This window comes from Pongo pygmaeus, chromosome 15, assembly GCF_028885625.2.
Source record: "Pongo pygmaeus isolate AG05252 chromosome 15, NHGRI_mPonPyg2-v2.0_pri, whole genome shotgun sequence".
NCBI classification, from domain to species: Eukaryota; Metazoa; Chordata; class Mammalia; order Primates; family Hominidae; genus Pongo; species Pongo pygmaeus.
The window spans coordinates 66120918-66135935 of NC_072388.2; the positions used below are offsets into that span (position 1 = coordinate 66120918).

At 38.6% G+C, this 15018-nt stretch overlaps 1 protein-coding gene across 9 annotated transcripts in view; it reads left to right on the forward strand.

The window, feature by feature from the left end:
• Positions 1 to 15018, forward strand: part of PALS1 (protein associated with LIN7 1, MAGUK p55 family member) — a 101933-nt gene that overhangs the window by 17148 nt on the left and 69767 nt on the right. For 2 of the 9 annotated variants that reach the window (XM_063651698.1, XM_063651701.1), the window contains exon 2: positions 974 to 1063. The exons of 6 other annotated variants lie outside the window; for them this stretch is intronic. The gene's annotated coding sequence lies outside the window, so the exon portion shown is untranslated. Of the gene's footprint in view, positions 1 to 973; positions 1112 to 15018 lie in introns of all 9 variants that reach the window. One more of the 9 variants, XM_063651700.1, reaches the window with a different exon arrangement.

A 15018-nucleotide genomic window follows, 5' to 3' on the forward strand; every position in this document is an offset into this window, starting at 1 on the left:
TTCCAGAGTTCAGTTTCATTATGGTGATTCAAAATCTTAGGCTTGGATAGAGCATATGTTTACTGATATCAGTGTGTTTTGTGTTAATATTTTGTTTGTTTGTTTGTTTTTTTCATTTTGAGTAATGGATGTCTTTCGTGTCTTTTTTGGGCCTTATATTCTTTCCCCCCCTTACAAGTTTTCTTAGGATGCTCTTCTTCTACAAGTAACTCCTGTGACATTTTCTACAGTTCTAGTGTGGCATTTACCAAATAGCACTGTATTTGTTTTTTATTTGTTTACTTATCTGATACCTATACTAGATTTTAAGTTTCTTCTTTTTTTTTTTTTTTTTTTTAGATTTTAAGTTTCTTAAGGGTAAGGACTCTGCCTCAGCAGTCTTTTTCTTGACAATGACTATCCAAGTTTTTGGTACCAAGTGGGTACTTGCCTTGTTGAATGAAAAGGTAGTTTTAGCTTAACTCTTTTTCCTATTAGATTTGCAGTATAGTTATCTTATAGATTGACCTTTTATTCTTATTTCTTGTTTATAAGAATATCCTCATATGCTTTCCTCCCCTGTAAGACTGTCTTGTCAAAATCAGAGCATTACTCATACCGTCAGTCCGTCAGTCCGCAGTACTACCATAATAAAAGTTAATTGTACTCTAAACCTGTTGACATTTGTATTCTCATTAGCCTTCCTTTCTTATCAGATTTTTCTTTTTTCCTTTTCTACTGATACAGTCTTACTTGTCCTGAAATACTCTCTACTGTCACTGCTTCAGTTTAATTTATAGATAGCACCAGATATGAGTCCTTATTAGTTCTGATTACTCTGAAATGGTTATTTGGTATTTCTTCAGTGACAAGCAAACTATCCCCCCACCCACCTTTAATGGCCAGTGTTTTTGATTTGCATACCAATAAGCGATCTAGGTAGAGGTAATCATCTACTAATTTGCTAACCTTTGGAACATACTTTTTTCTCTAGTAAGCTGTAAATCACTTGAAGTTAGAAGTTGGAATCTCTGGCCCGGCGCAGTGGCTCACGCCTGTAATCCCAGCACTTCAGGAGGCCGAGGTGGGCAGATCACGAGGTCAAGAGATTGAGACCATCCTAGCCAACATGGTGAAACCTCTTTACAAAAAATACGAAAATTAGCTGGATGTGGTGGCGCAAGCCTGTAGTCCCAGCTACGCAGGAGGCTGAGGCAGGAGAATCTCTTGAGCCTGGGAGGCAGAGGTTGCAGTGAGCCGAGATTGTGCCACTGCACTCCAGCCTGGCCACAGAGCGAGACGCCATCTCTCAAAAAAAAAAAAAAAAAGTTCGAATCTCTTATAATGCTTTTTTAGAAGCCTGACACTTCAGACACGTTTTTCAGGGAAGGTAATTGATTAAAGGGAATGGAGAAAATCTGCATGGAGTACGTTGAGAGCAAAGCAATAGCCATGTGAGCTTGGTAATTAGGATTCTTTGAGTTTGTCATTGTGAGTTATTTACATGATGAAAGAATAAATGTAATCAGAATCATGAACCTGACATATTTGAAAGTGTTAGAGGTCCCTTTTGTAATTTTTCATATAATTAATGCTTTTATTCCTTTGGTAAACTGCTTTCTTACATATTAAAATTAAAAATGTAATATATATTTTATTTGTGTGGTAGAGGAATTCCTAAATACTAAAGAGCCATGACCCTAATGATTGCATAAGTGATTTATTTAGAAATTCTTATTTTATTGTTGCACTGCTTATGAAATTGCTTAGGGCTTGAGAGATAACACTTCGATTACTTTTCTTGATTTAAAGGTTCCAGAACTCTTGAAAGAGTTTTGTTCCTGCTATTTTGTTTTGTTTTGTTTTGTTTTTGAGACGGAGTCTCGCTCTGTCGCCCAGGCTGTAGTGCAACAGTGCAATCTGGGCTCACTGCAACCTCTGCCCCCACCCGCCGGGGTTCAAACATTTCTCCTGCCTCAGCCTCCCTGGTAGCTGGGATTGCAGGCACCTGCCACTATGCCTGGCTAATTTTCTATTTTTAGTAGAGATGGGGTTTCACCATGTTGGCCAGGCTGGTCTGGAACTCCTGACCTCAAGTGATCCACGTGCTTTGGCCTCCCAAAGTGCTGGGATTACAGTAAGTTGTGAGCCTCTGTGCCCAGCCAACTGACTTTAATAAGTAATTGTAATTTAAAGTTTCAATATTTGTTTGTTTTCAGAAAAGTAATATCTTTGTGTTTTTTCCTCAAATTATAAAAGCAACACATACTTTTTCTGTGTGAATATTTTGTAAGATATCCAAATAGTATAGAAGTGGAAAGTAGGGACTGTTTGGTCTATTATCCTCATTTTTCAGAGATATTAGTTGAAAACAATATTGTATATATTCTTCTGAATATTTTGTTAATAACTTTATAAACATATTTTCTATGTATATTTGTAAAAATGGGATGGTAGATAAACACTGTTCTGAAGCTTGCCTTTTTCACTTGGGTTTGTTTCATGTCAGTTCATAAAGAGCTTCATGCTCTAGTAGTCACATTAAAAAGCAGAAAGATCAGACTAGTCTGGGTATTATATATTTAAAAAAACAGGTGAAAAGAAACCATGAAATTAATTTTAACAGTGTATTTTATTTAATACAATAAAGGTATATCAAAATTATTACCATTTCAACATGTAGTAAATATAAATAAATGAGATACTTTATATCCTTTTTTCTTTTTTCTTTTTTTTTTTTTTTTTTTGTTTTTTGAGATGGAGTCTTGCTCTGTTGCCCAGGCTGGAGTGCAGTGGTGTGATCTTGGCTCATTGCAATCTTTGCCTCCCAGATTCAAGTGATTCTCGTGCCTCAGCCTCCCAAGTAGCTGGGATTACAGGCATGCACCACCACACCTGACTAATTTTTGTATTTTAGTAGAGACAGGATTTCACCTTGTTGGCCAAGCTGATCTCGAACTCCTGACCTCAAATGATCTGCTTGCCTCAGCCTCCCAAAATGCTGGGATTACAGGCGTGAGCCGCTGGCCTGGCCTACATCTTTTTTTTAATACTAAATCTTTGAAATTCATTGTATATTTTATACTCATGGCATGTCTGAATTAGAATAAATTTTCATTAGAAATACTTGAACTGTATTTAGATTTTATTAAGTTTACAGCTGAACAAGTAGTTTCACATACCCAAATTGTTCCAAAAATATGTACAAGTTTTCTAATAATGGATCAAGTATGTTTTTAAATTTAAATTAATTAAAATTAAATAAAACTTAAAATTCACTTACTCTAGCCACATTTCAAGTGCTCACTATCCACGTGTGGCTAGTATCTTTCTTGTTTGACAGTGTAGCTTTAACAGCTTCACAGTATTCCATTATATGGATTGTACTACAATTTATTCAGTTTTTCTACTGATGGTCATTTAGGCACCCCCATACTCTACTTTTGGAGTTTGGAGCATTCTGAATTTTGAATATTTAGATTAGGGATACTCTACCCATACAAATAATGTGACAGTGGACATCCTTATAGAAATACATAGTGTAGGATAAATTTCTGGACGAGGGATAGATAAAGGTTTGTTTATTTATTTATTTATTTGTTTTTGAGACGGAGTCTTGCTGTTGTTGGCCAGGGCTGGAGTGCAATGGCACAATCTCGGCTCACTGCAACTTCCGCCTCCCGGGTTCCAGCAATTCTCCTGCGTCTGCCTCCCGAGCAGCTGAGATTACAGGCGCCCACCACCACACCCAGATAATTTTTGTATTTTTAGTAGAGACGAGGTTTCACCATGTTGGCCAGGCTGGTCTCAAACTCCTGACCTCAGCTGATCCACCCGCCTCGGCCTCCCAAAGTGCTGGGATTACAGGCATGAGCCACCGCACCCAGCCACCATGCCCAGCCCAAAGGTTTATTTTTAAATTTTGGTAGATAATGCAAAATTACCCTTCAAAAACATTGTACTGTTTTATAGAGTCAGCAATACACAAAATATCTGTTTTTCTGTGTCGTTCCCAACACTGGACATCATTGTTTACTTACACAGATACACATAACCTTATACCAAAAAAACAAACAAAAAATCCCTTATACCAAAGTAGCAGTTTTTATGTATTTATGCTATGGTGTTTTTTTCCCCTACTCTAATTGGAAGAAAAGGGTCACTCTTACTGTAAATATTTCCTTGGGGAGAACAACAAAAAGGCAAAACCAGAAGTCATTAGAAGCTGTGAGAAATTTAGGTTGGAGGCAAAGAAGCAAAAGAATATGTGATCCTCAAAGAGGATGTAATCTGCCCTGGTGCCAAGTAGATCAAGGTATCAAAAAATTTACCTCCTTCTACCCTTTCTCAGGAAGTTATTGGAGGACTCCCAGGAAGAGGGGAGTAGATGAAGAAAGAGGAGAGAGGTGAGGAGAATTTCCCAGGGTCAGGATGAAGGAATGATGATGGCTCTAAGTGCTACACATTTAGAGAGTTTAGTTGGAACATGGTTCTGTCAGATTCCATGCAGGAAACAATGGCAAAATCATCCCCAGCAATGGAAGAGAGTTTAATGAAAGGCCTGCTCTCAAAGGTGTGGGCAGGGATAAGTGAATAAACAAGGGATGGTGAAGCACCCCAAGGCTTAACAGCAAGAAGCCCACTAAACCTAGGACTGAGGGAGCAAGAGAGAGAGTTGATACTGGAATTTACCAGAGCTGTAGCTATATAAGTGGGGCCACCTGATGTGAATTGTAGCCTTAGAGGAACATAACCTATGCTAAACAATAAGAAGAAGCCAAAAGAATACAGAACCCATCCAATCTTTCCGTCTTCCCCAGTGGTTAATTTCCATCGACTGGAAGCCAGAGGACAAGAGAATATAGGTAATGCAGTCTATAGAGTCAGCCTTCTAGGACACGGAGCAGACGGAGAAGGATGATGAGTGGATGTGGGCAGAAAGAAAAAAGTCTAACATAGAGTAAGTAGGAGGAAGACGGGTTCCAGAAACTATTGACACATACACACACACAGACACACACTTGAAACTGATAGGTTACCTGATTTGTTTGAATGTATACATTTAAAAATATATTGATTCTTTTACCAAAGAATGTGGGTATTGTGAACCCAAAATATCTGACAGGTCTCATTTTGCCAAGGCTAAGGACGCGGCTGTGACACAGCCTCAGGAGGTCCTGACGACAGGTGCCCAAGGTGATCGGGGTACAGCTTTTTTAAAATACGTTTTAGGGAGACATGAGACATCAGTATGTACATTGGTTTGATCCGGTAAGGCGGAACAACTTGAGGCGGGGGCTTTCAGTTGATAAGAGTTAGTGGGGGTCGTAAGTAGGTAAGAGACAAATGGTTGCATTCTTTCGAGTCCTTGATCAGTCTTTCACTGAATACACGGTTTAGTCTGGCCCAGTGAATCTGCATTTTTACATAAACCGTAGGGCAGAGGAAGCAATCAGATATGCATTTGTCTCAGGTGAACCTTAGAGGGATGACTGAGTTCTGTCTACCCTTTATCCACAAGGAATTTCCTTGTGGGAAAATGGTGAGGGAGGTATGTAGCTTTTTATCCTTGTAGCTATCTTATTTAGGAAAAAACCAGGAAACAGGTTTGTCTGACATAGTTCCCAGCTTGACTTTTCCTTGGCTTAGTGGTTTTGGAGTCCTGATACTTACTTTGCTTTCACAGGATGTATTAGTGATTTAAATAAAAAGTGAGACACAACTTGTGGAGAGAGGGAATGTACTATGAGAGAGAGCTAAATATTCATCTTCCATAATAAATGCTCAACAGATAACTAAAAAAAAAAGAAATGGCATGTATGTATATATAGAACATACACACGTATTTTATATATGTATATATGTATGTATATATAACATACAGCCTATTTCTATACACGTCACTAGAAATATGAAGGTAAGTTTAAGAAGAAACTGAAAGAGTTAAAAGTGGTCTCTAGGCAGAACTCAGGTAGAGGAGGTGAGACACTGAATTGTCCTTCATAGTAGGTTTAATGGAACTGTTTGCTTTTTAAAAAAAATTATACACACATAATTTTGTGTTACACAACTCTATGTACAACACATATGCAACACAAAAGTTGTATATTAGGGGCCCCTTATATGGAGTGTGTAAAACATTGCTGTCACCAAGGTAGTGATTATTTGCATCATTTCTTTACTTCATTCTGATTGTCATTAAATAATTTGGGAAAAATCTCTCTCCTCTTGAGTTATTAAATGTTTGGCAATAGGTAGGTGTGGTTTTTCTCTTCGAGTCTTATCTAGTATTTAAATGTTCAAATTTAATGCAGCATGTATTGAGTTTCTAATATGAGCATACGTAGATAGCAGTGTGCAGGGTTCTCAGAGCCACTACCAGTAGATTGGAAGTCTATAGAATATTTGCAGTCTAGTTGAGAAGATAAGGTACTCATCCATAAAAATTTGATAATAGGCCAGGTGCTGTGGCTCACTCCTGTAATTCTAGCACTTTGGGAAACCAAGGCGGGTAGATCGCATGAACTCAGGAGTTCGAGACCAGTCTGGGCAATGTGGCGAAACCCCGTCTCTATCACAAATACAAAAACTTAGCCGGCTGTGATGGTGGGTGCCTGTAGTCCCAGCTGTTTGGGGGGTTGAGGCAGGAGGATTGCTTAAACCTGGGAGGTCGAGGTTGCAGTGAGCCAAATTACGCCACTGTACTCCAGCCTCGGTGACAAAGTGAGACCTTGTCTTAAAAAAAAAAAAAATTAATGCAGCAGGTATTGAATTTCTGATATGAACATAAATAGCACTGTACAGGGCTCTCAGAGCCACTACCAGTAGATTGGAGTTCTGTAGAATATTTACAGTCTAGTTGGGAAGATAAGGTACTCATATTAATACATAAATATTTGATAAAAGGCCAGGCCTGATGGCTCATGCCTGAAAGTCCAACACTTTGGGATACCAAAGCGGGAGGATCACTTGAGCCCGTGAGTTCACGAGACCAGCCTGGGCAACATGGCGAAACCTCTCGTATCTACAAAAATACAAAAATTAGCTGGGCATGATTGCGTGTGCCTGTAGTCCTAGCTACTTGGGAGGCTGAACATGGGAGGATTGCTTGAGCCTGGGAAGTAGAGGTTGTAGTAAGCTGAAGTTTCACTATTGTACTCCAGTCTGGGCCACAGAGTCAGACCCTATCTCTAAAAAAAAAAAAAAAAAAAAAATTGATAATAGATGGCAGTGCCAGGCAGGACAGATTAGCAGCAAAATAAGCAGTACAGAAAATAAGTGCTTTAAGGGTTGATTATTGGCTGGGTGTGGTGGATCAGGCCTGTAATCCCAGCACTTTGGGAGGCTAAGGTGGGTGGATTGCCTGAGCTCAGAAGTTCCAGACCAGCCTGGGCAACATGGCAAAACCCCATCTCTCTCTCTCTTTTTTTTTTTTTTTAAAGAGTTATTAAGTTAGAGCCATCAATGTATCCCTCTGGGGCTTGAGCTGTTCATAGCGGTATGGAAAAGATTTTGATGAGGATAGGTAGGAGGCTAGGCATGGAACCTTAAATATTCATGGTTTGTTTCAGACTGCCTTAATATTTGTGTTTTGTTGTATGTTTTTGTATTTTGAGACAGGGTCTCACTCTGTTGCCCAGGCTGAAGTGTCCTGGTGTGATCACAGCTCACTGCAGCCTTGACCTGTGCAGGCTCAGGTGATCCTCTTGCCTCAGCTTCCCAAGTAGCTGGGACTATAGGCACACGCCACCACAACTGCCTATATTTTGTACTTCATGTAGAAATAGGGTCTCACTATCTTGCCCAGGCTGGTCTTGAACTCCTGGACTCAAGTGATCCACCCGCCTCGGCCTCCCAAAGTGCTGGGATTACAGGCATGAGCCACCATGCCCAGCCTTCAGACTGCCTTGATACTGTTAACTCCTTAATAACAAAGTAATAGTTCTTAATAAGTTATTTTGTTATGCATTATTTGCTTTAATCATTCCTTTCTTTTTTTAAAGAAATATGTTTGGATGATTTTAACCTTCTTTTGAAATGGAGTCTCACTCTGTTTCCCAGGCTAGAGTGCAGTGGTGTGATCTCTGCTCGCTGCAGCCTCCCACCTCCCGGGTTCAAGTGATTTTCCTGCCTCACCCTCCCGAGTAGCTGGGACTACAGGCGCGTGCCACCATGCCTGGCTAATTTTTGTATTTTTAGTAGAGACAGGCTTTCACTATGTTGGTCAGGCTGGTCTTGAACTCGTGGTCTCAAGTGATCCGCCTGCCTTGGCTTCCGAAAGTGCTGGGATTACAGATGTGAGCCACTGCACCTGGCTGATTTTAACTTTTAACATTGTCATAAATGGTACCCTGGATGTTCTATGTATGTATATATAACATATACATATGCCCTATTTCTATACATGTATACCCTGTTTCTGTTTGCTATATTTTAATTTTTACTTTAGCCCAAAGTGAATGAAAGTAAAAAATAATGGACTACTTTTAAGTGAGTAAGGCCAGGCTGGGGGTGGTGGCTCACACCTGTAATCCCAGCACTTTGGGAGGCCAAGGCGGGCGGATCACTTGAGGTTAGGACTTTGAGACCAGCCTGGCCAAGACGGTGAAACCCCGTCTCTACTAAAAATATAAAAAATCAGCCGGTTGTAGTGTTGGGTGCCTGTAATCCCAGTTACGCAGGAGGCTGAGGCAGGAGAATTGCGTGAACTCAGGAGGCAGAGGTTGCAGTGAGCCAAGATTGAGCCACTGCACTTCAGCTTGGGCAACAGAGCAAGACTGTCTCTAAATAAATAAATGAATGCTTGCATGCATGCTGGCTCATGCCTGTAATCCCAGCGCCCTGAGAGGCTGAGGCAGGAGGATCCCTTTGCCCAGGAATTTGAGACCAGCCTGGGCAACATAGGAAGACTCCATCTATACAAAAAATAAAATAAAATTAGCCAGGCATGGTGCCATGCACCTGTAGTCCCAGCTACTTGGGAGGCTGAAGCAGGAGGATTGCTTGAGCCCAGGAGTTTGAGGCTGCAGTGAGCTATGATTGTGCTCCATCTAAGAAAAAAAAAAAAAAAAGAATATATGTATTTCATAAATGTATTTGTCTTAAGGTTCTTCTGCTTTAACTTTCTGTTTATTATTTCTTCATTCTACCAGAATTTATAGTTTTTCCAGTCTTGGAAACATTGTCCCCAGGAGAGAGATTTAAACAGAAACTATTACTCTTCCTCATTTATTTAAAGGAAAGTATTAGTTTAATAGAAGAATGACCAGAACCCAGCCTCTTATGCATCTCTCTGATAAGTGATACTCTGTTCTTAGAATGAATTTTAGGTTTAAGCACCAGCTCTCCATCTTCCAGCAATCCATATTGATTTAACTGTATTCGTAAAATTATGAATGAGGACATTCCTCTACGGCCATACCACCCTGACTGTGCCTGATCTTGTCTGATCTTGGAAGCTAAGCAGGGTCAGGCCTGGTTAGTACTTGGATGGGCGGACATTCGTGGTAGGAAGGCACAACCCTCCTCTCTCTCAATAAGTAGTTCTTTGGTCAAAAAGATTAAAAAGATTTTCATTCAAAAAATATTTGTATATAGCACAATATATTTTATATGTTATGAACTCATCAAATATGAGTTACAAACTCTGCCTCGGGGGCTTGCAATTAATAAACATTCTGATTTCAAGGTAGACAATAAATGCTACAGCAAAGGCGTAGATTAAGTACTCTAGAAGGGTAGTTTGTAGAGGAGAGAGAGGGCAGGCAAAATTAGGATTTCATAGGATACTTGATGGAAGAGGAAAATCTTAATAGATAAAAAGTTGAAGAGAGGATTTTTTCTTGGTATAAGAAACAATATGTCAAAAGTTTAATGACAAAATATAAGCAGTATGTCAAAGTTTAATGACAAAATATAAGCAGTACACAAAATAAGTGCTATAAGAGTTGACTATTAAATTAATAAACTTCCTTTGGGAATGTAGACACTTCCCAAAGGAGGTGGGAAATTGCAGGGCTTGTACGGGAAACAGCAAGTAGTTTGATTCAGAAGACAGGGGCGGGAGAAAGAAAGTGGAAAATGTATTCTAGGACTAAGTCAAGTGGAGCCATATGAATGTCACGCTAAGGTGTTCTATAGAATAGTTGTTAAAATGCCCTGGAGTCAAGCACACTCCAGGCCCTAGCTGTGCCATTTAGCTTTTGACATTGGACAAGTTATTTATTTTGTTAAGTTAGGTACAAAATTGAACAAGGAGACTGTTGTGAGGATTAAATGAGATAATGTATGTCAGGTGCTTAGCATAGTGAATGAATGGTACATAGTAAATTCTCAGTAAACAATAGCTTAAAGAAAAGACAATAAAAACTTGAAAAGGGACACTGTTGTGGTGGTAGGAGTGCTTCAGGAAAGTTAATCTGGCAATACTGTGTAAAATGATTGGCAACTAGAAAGACAGGTTGGAGAGAAACTCATAGAAAAGTTAAGATGCTCATAGAAAAACCCATGCAAGAGATAATGTATCTTATGATTTAAGGTAGTGGCATGAGAAGGGAGAAGCTAAGAGTGTATGTGAGATACAGAGGTAGAATTGATGGGAGTTGGTATAGTTATAAGTATGTTTAGGGATATTACAGTTATGATTTTGAAAATACTTAAATTTTACCCCAGGAGGATAGCTAATTTGTATAACAGGAGTTAGTCTATTATATTTTTAGGATATTCATTTTTAAGCTATAAATAAATATTATTAAAAACAGTTTGTCAAGTTATGACATGTGGCTCACTTTGCCAGCACATACTGAAATTGGAGCAATGCAGAATAGAGAATAAAATTTTTTATATTGTTGTAGGAAACTGGAATGTTGGTAGCCTAGTATCACTTTACATATGTAGTAGGAAAATTCACACACTTATCTACCATTTCTCTACTTGATTGCCTTTGCTGCTTGGTAAACTGAGTTTTTTTAGGTACTTTGAGCAATAGATATCTTGTTACCACAATCAGGTACTAAAATAAACTTGTAGTCTGTTAGCATATGTAACAGTGAAATTAATGATTGTGTTAAAATTTATTTTATGAAGCAGTCTATTGAAGGGAAAAGATAAATTTTCTCTGATCATATTTTAAAGGCAAAAAAATGATGTGATTTTGAAGGAAGCTTGTAGTCAGCATGGTATCTTACAGACATGTAACTAACACAGCACTGTGGATGCACGTTAGGATTTACCCATCTGAATTTTAGTTAATGTTATATTGCTTCTAGCTATGTGACTTAACTTTCAGTGCCTACATATGTGGAAAACAGATATCTGACCTGTCTACCTTTCAGGGCAATTGTAGAGATCAAATGAGATAATATACTTGGAATCAGCTGTAAAAATAAAAACATTTCACAAATGTAAGATATAAGTATGTAAATTATTTATAAATTTGCCCTTCTAGCCTATCCCTTTTGTGTCCTGTCTAGCAGTTAACAACCTGCTAAAACTCCCAGTATAAATGCAATAATTAAAAAATGGAATTTATCTTCTCTTTTCCAATTCTTATCCCTATCCCTGCCTCGAATCCAGAGACCTTATTCTATGCATTTTCCTGTTTTAAGGTTCCATAATTCTCCCAGACTCAGTTGACATACTCAGTATTTTAAAACTCTATTTGGCTCCTGGTCTCCAAATTCTGTGAAATCATTCTTTATAATAACCATTGTTTGAAGTGATCACTTTTCATTCCTTCTGCTACTTCCCTTTATCCTGCCATGTGTAAAGGAATAAAACATTGTCTTTATTGGCCACTCCACTTACATTTTCCCCTAGTCAACTCTGGTTACAGTATAGAGTAGACTTAGCTTTCAGAAAATCTGTTTTGTTGTTCTTTTCTAACTCAGAAACCTTTAGTTTCCCATTATTTGCAGGAGAAAATTGAAACAATTTAGCGTAGCATTCAGAGTCAACACTGTCTTTATCTTCTGTCTCTTACGGTAGCTCTGTTTCTTAACTAGACTGGTCTTATTCTCCAACTAGGCCATATATATTCTTCATTATTAGCCATATACAGCAAAGCCGTATTGCAGGTAATTTTAAACCACATGTTTAAAAACCCATTTCTAGCCAGTTTGAAAATGTTATAAATTACCTTTTATCCTAGTGCCTTTAAAAAAAACCTTGCTAGCCTTTTAGATACATTTAATCTTTTATTGCTAAGGAGTTGAAGGTGATAATAGAGCAGTTCAAGTAACCAACCATTTGATATCCTCGATACTCTTTGGCTTCTAACCAGTTTCTGCCATGAGCATGTGGTCTTGAATATTTCCAAAGGCCTTCAATTTTGTGTTTATTAGGAGCAAATAGGGAATTTTCTATTGATGAAAAATGAAACACTTTTTACTTCAGGAAATGTTATGTATAATATATAGGGACCCTAATTTGTCTGATTGAAAAGAATCATGATGCTCTCTTGTCCTCCTCCCACCCCTTTATATTGCAAGGTAAACAGGGATATTCAGATTTGTAAAGGAAAATGGTGAAGTATGCAGTCCCCTTGTGCCCTGGGAGTACTTAAGGTCAGAGCTCAACTTTAGGGATAAAAAAGCAAGAAGAGACTGTTAGGTATTTGAATCTGCAAATGTACTTCATAGAATTTTATTGTTTAAAAGAGAATCTCTATGAACAAGTGAAGGAAAATCTTAGGAAGGTACCCTTCAAAACACTGAACTAAGAATTAATCTTTAAAGATTTTCCCTCTCTTCTCTTAGTATAGGATAAGACTAAAGAAAAATAATGGCAAGAGTTAAGAGCTTCTGTTCTGATGTCATACAGACTTGGTGTGTGTTTTGGCTCTACCACTTAGATTTCTGACCTCGAAAAACAACTTAACCTCTCCCTACTTGTTTTTCTCATTTGTAAACTGATGATAACTTTGAGGAGTTGGAAGGATTAAGTGAGAAAATATATAGGAAACTGTTGGCCCTGTGCCTAGCAAGTAGTGTTGCTGCTTTTACTTCTACCGTGACCTCCTCCGTCACTGCTTACTCAACCATTTAAATAATTGTTCTGCTCTTGTCCTCTGTAAAATAGGGATAGTAATTCTTTCTATTTTTTTAGAGATGGGGTCTCACTGTATTGCCCAGGCTGATGTATGCTATTCACAGGCATGATGATAGCCCCACTGTAGCCGTGAACTCCTGGGCTTAAGTGATCCTCCCACCTCAGGCTCCCATGCAAGCACCTGGGACTACAGGTGGCCATGGCACCCGGCAATAATTTCTTTAAATGAACATACAAGGATGGTGTAAGGATTAGATGATGTCATGGACATGCAACCATATGTACAAGAGTACCCATTACAATTGTAGAATGTTTAAAGTGTTTGTTAGGCCAAATACTGTTTTTTAAAACCTGTCTCCTCGTTTGTCATTGGGGATGACAGTGGTATTTAAATTTGTAGAATTGTTTAACGATTAAGTATATTTAACATTTGTAGCACAGTGTTGAGTACATAGTGAGAATCAGTAAATATTAATAGTATTAGCTATGATCACTAAGTAGGTTTTGGCTATTCGATGTAATCTCATTCGTCTATTTTTGCCTTTGTTGCCTGTGCTTTTGGGGTCAAATTAAAAAAAATCATTGGCCAGACCCATCTTGTGTTATTTTTTCATGTGTTTTCTTGTAGCAGTTTTGTACTTTCTGATCTCATGTTTAAGTTTTTGAATCCATTTTGAGTTGATTTTTGTATTGTAAATGGTATGAGTAAAGGTCCATTTTCATTGTTCTGCATGTAGATATCCAGTTTGGAAATAAATTTTTTAATAAAATTTGTAAATGAATATTTTAGGATCTAGATGGCTAGTACATTGCAAATGCACAGTGTTTTTTTCCAGCTCTTTTGTCCATATTACCTTTTTTTAATTTTTATCCCAAAGCCACTGTATGGCCTAGAATCATGGGGTGAGAATAGGAACTTGTAAACTAAATCTTTCAGTTACAGATGTGTTATATATATGCTTTTTGCCAGAAATGCAAAAGCTGTTAAGTCTCTTCAAGTTTACATCTGAGAAAGATGTATCTTCTAAGCTAATGATACTGCCTTATTGATATCCAACAGAATGTCAGGAATCATATTACTTTTTTTCCAATCCATGAGGGCAGATGATTTATGTGGTTTTAAGTTATAATATATGTTACTCTTTATTCTCCTTTGAAATCTTATTGGGTTTTTACTTCGAAGATTTTTTAAATTGGGATTTTGCTTCCATTCCTTACAAATTTTGTCTGGTATAGTATATTCTAAATACAGTTTGTTTTTAAGCTGTGAAAATAGCAGTTGTTTCTTTGGAATGCAATTATCTGGATGACAAATGAAGGTACTTCGATCAGAAACCTAAACCATGAACTATATGGAATTTTAGAAATGCCTTTTATTATAGGACTTGTTAGGGTGTTCTACTAAACAGTAAACCCAGAGCCTGGGCATGGTGACTCATGCCTGTAATCTCAGCGATTCAGGAGGCTGAGGTGGGAGGACTCTTGAGCCAAGGAGTTCAAGACCAGACTGGGCAACATACTGAGACTCTGTCTCTAAGAAAATAAACAAAAAGTAGCTGGATGGTGGCGTGTGCCTGTAGTCCCAGCTACACAGGAGGCTGAGGTGGGAGGGTTGCATGAGCCAGGAGTTTGAGGCTACAGTGAGCTATGATTATGCCATTGCACTCCAGCCTGGGCAACAGAGCGAGACCCTATCTCTATTTAAAAGAAAAATAAAAAAGCCAGCGCAGTGGCTCACGCCTGTAATCCCGGCAGTTTGGGAGGCCAAGGTAGGTGGATCACCTGAGGTCAGAAGTTCAAGACCAGCCTGGCCAACAGGGTAAAACCCTGTCACTAAAAATACAAAAATTAGCCGGGTGCAGTGACACGCCCTTGTAATCCCAGCTGCTCTGGAGGCTGAGGCATGAGAATCACTTGAACCCGGGAGGTGGCAGTTGCGGTGAGCCAAAATCGCGCCACTGCACTCCAGCCTAGGTGACAGAGTGACTCCAT